Genomic DNA, 3,677 nt, shown 5'->3' on the forward strand with positions numbered 1-3,677 from the left:
TGTTTGACTGTTCTCCAATGTAAAATCATCTTGCTACCAATGGTTCATTTAGTCAGCTCTTTTTTCCCTACAGAACATTGAATTTTATATGGTATGTACTATATACATATCTATATGCATATATCAACATGTCTTCAGACACATTTTTGTTTATTTTTGACATATACAAACACATGCATAATCCTCTTAAAATCAACGTTATGCCTAGCCTGCGGCTCTTACGGCCATCGAATGGTCAAGCGTTTCAAACACACACTCACATGCCTATTTCCTAACTTCTCTGACTATAATACACACTCCGTAAATTAGCAAAATTACCAGTGTGTGCTTAGCCAGCCTTATTTATTCACATGTAGAATACAGTAATGTTGTTGATATGCTGGCATATAAGAGCAAACACTGGCTACCAAGGCGTATGAGTGCCCCATTACACTTACATGAAGCAGGCCGCCAGCAACTTGACCAAAGCGGCACTGCCTATTTTCGGCCTTCGCTCATTAGATGCGAATTCAATTAAGAGAAATCTGATAGTGCTTGAGTGGATGAAAGGCACACATTCACCTACTTGTTTGCATGTGTGGTTGGTCGACAAAATAAAGACTGGCTTGAGKTTTAAAAGAAAAAATTAACAAAAATGTTAAAATTTCATGCAATTTATTATATACTATATATCTACATACAGATGTGATATTTTATTTTTTCTTATATTTTTTTAATACATTTTTTATATTTTTTTCAATTTTTTTGTTCAATTTTTGTTAAGAATTTTCCTCTTGAAATTTGTCTGTTGCCTATCACTTACTATATTATTATCTTCTAAATTCTCTCCACACGTGCGCGCTTGCTCCTTTCATTTAAGCACATAATCAGCTGTAATATAAACACTCCTCCTTCTGTCATATGCACATGTACATGTAGTTACTCACATATACTTTTACATGCACCCTTTATTCGTATATTCTTCCTCTCGTTGTGGTGCTTTTTGCTAACAGCCAGTAATGGTTTGCTGATGGCATTGGCGTTGATAACAAAATTGAAACTGGCAGCTGTATCAGTATAGCCAAGTGAATAAACGGTGCATAGAAAAAAGGTGGATAAAAGAAAATAGATAAAAATACCTAAAGAAAGGAATGCATGCTGCCATTAGATTGCTGCCACACATTACGTACTAAATGTGTATATATATTTATGTGAAGTTGTAGCAAAAATTTACAAAAAGAAAAATTGTGAGCAATTGCTTGCTTTTCTTGTGCTAATTTTTTTACTTGTTACGCTTCTTTTTTTTTTCTGCACTACTAAAGCAATTTTCATACATTTAAGTACACCCTTCAAGAATGTGAATATTGTACATAGCAGTAAAATAACTTTGGTGTCTGTAAGTGCTGGAAGTAAGAGATAAATTATAATGAAAATGTGAGACCTATTGGCTGAGCTAAGCCGATACAAATATGGCTCGATTTATTAACTCCTGTGACTAAACTAAATACGAAAAATCATTGAGTTAGGATGACTATAATGTAAAGCTCCCATACAACCGATTGCTCAGTGATATACTTTTTGCTTTATACCTCCTAAAAGCAGTCAATTAAAAACGAGAAATTCCGTGGACATGATACTTGTTTTGTGTACAATCAGTACCAATGGTTGACTATGCCTTAAAGCTCCCTTATATAAATAACTTGAGAAACAACTTGAGAAAACATGCAGATATCTTGAGAAAACGTGGTATACATATTCCTCGACAATCTGATGAATTTGTTAATGGAATAAATCGTACAATTGACATACATCCAGTAGTCGAAAAAAATATAATAACTAAGACGCAAACTAAACCTAAAATTGTTAGAGATAATCATCGTATTGGCATAACCACGTCCCTTAATAGGTTTAATGCAAATAACTTACAAACTAACAAAGCTACATCAACCAAATTTATTGAAAATATATTGTTCTGCTATTTTTTATGCAGTATGCTAAAGTGAATGAATTACCCCATTTCACACGTCTAATGCCTATACTAACCCATTAACCGCTCCACAAACTTAAACCAAGTTTCGGACTTATGAGTCTCTTGTCTTCTTTATGTGGCAGCTTGAAGATGAGCAATATCGGACTACAACCACGCCCACTTTCCCACATAAGAGTTTTTTGAATTCCCTAAAATATTTTTACTTTTTAATATATAAAGTAATTAAGGCAAATATTGGAATAGAACTTGAGAATATAATATGTACATACCTTAAATTTAAAAAAAGTCATTAATGGGTGCCATCAGTTTTTTTTAGTGTTTTTACTAATTTTTTCTAAAGTCTATATGATCGCTTCACTCCACAAATTTGTTGGGCCACTAAAGCTTTTCAGCATAAAGACTAATTACATTTTTTTCTTATTCTGGTTTTTACTTCACAGATTCTTCTAAACTCCCTGAGGCAGCATTAATTTATTTGCTGCTGTCATCCTTTTTACGTTGTTTATTTAAACTCATACTCTTGCGTAAGTATGTACATATGTGCGTCTTCTTTTTTATATGTGTATATTTATTTGTTGACTTTAATGCTCAAAGATTAACACATACTCCATCAGCAATTAAACATGTTAACTTGCGCACACAATCACATGTGCGTGCCTGTTTCTGCGTCTCTGCTGTGTGCTTGCTGTCTTGCATCGTGCTTCAATTATCTGCTACAGCCAACTATGTGCTTTTCTTTGCCCTTTCGGACGGTACTTCCATAGAAATACCCATGGCTTGACATAGTCACACATTCTGACTCACACACAATCACACAAATATAGGTGAAGCCATTCAGGCATTCACGCATGCATGATTGTCTCTACTGATGCTTTCTAGCTTTGCCGGTCTGCGTTAGAGGTGTTCAAAAGGAAAATAGAATAAAATAAAATAAAAATTAGGACTGCACTGAATGACTGCAAAGATGAAGATAAATGCTTAAAAATGTGTTAAATTGTATGCACTGGGAGAAATATTTAATTTAGGTATAAGCAGAAAATGGCTTTCAACATACTAAGTCATTGGTAGTTATAGATGACATTGGTGTTACGGTTCGTTTTGTGGTCCCTTATATTGTATTATTTATATGATCTACCAATTATTTTGGTATTTTTCAGGCGAAAGATAGCATGTACATATCTATGTACATACATGCGCTGGATGACAATTACAATTATTAGCGAAATCAAGGTGGCAATCTGGATCAAGATATTACGGAAAATATTTGTTTTCTTACCAAAGATTTCAACTCCGTTCAAGATGTTTTATGCTGCATACTAAAGTTTTCTTATTTCATACCCACATTTTAATAATTAAGTAATATATAAATTTCTTCACCTAACATTTTTTGCCACTTGGCAGCTCTTTGGCTTTGTTAACAGTTCAATTCTTCTTCAATTTTAAATCTATTGAGTTAAAATATTTGATTACATGGTAACACTTACATATATGTATGTATTATTAATTATATATATGTATGCAACTCTAACTTTAATCATATGGCAACCCTTTCGGGCAATATCCACTACGGAAGTTTTACCAAATTATGTTTGCTTAAATCCCAAATTGTAAGATATCCTTTATTTGACCAATTTAATTTAAATTAAAATAATCTACTGTTGGTAACCCATAAAACCTAATCTGTCAATAGCAAATGTTAAATCTTTTC

General features: G+C 33.0%; 1 long non-coding RNA gene across 1 annotated transcript in view; it reads left to right on the forward strand.

Moving 5' to 3' along the window:
• LOC108977747 overlaps nt 1-2,476 on the forward strand; it is a 59,000-nt gene extending 56,524 nt beyond the window's left edge. Inside the window, exon 4 of the long non-coding RNA XR_001994064.1 lies at nt 2,410-2,476. This is a non-coding gene — a long non-coding RNA (uncharacterized LOC108977747). The remainder of the gene's footprint in view (nt 1-2,409) is intronic.
• Nucleotides 2,477-3,677: the final 1,201 nt, after the last annotated feature.

This window comes from Bactrocera latifrons, unplaced genomic scaffold (genome assembly GCF_001853355.1).
Source record: "Bactrocera latifrons isolate USDA-ARS-PBARC rearing strain unplaced genomic scaffold, ASM185335v1 scaffold_95, whole genome shotgun sequence".
NCBI classification, from domain to species: Eukaryota; Metazoa; Arthropoda; class Insecta; order Diptera; family Tephritidae; genus Bactrocera; species Bactrocera latifrons.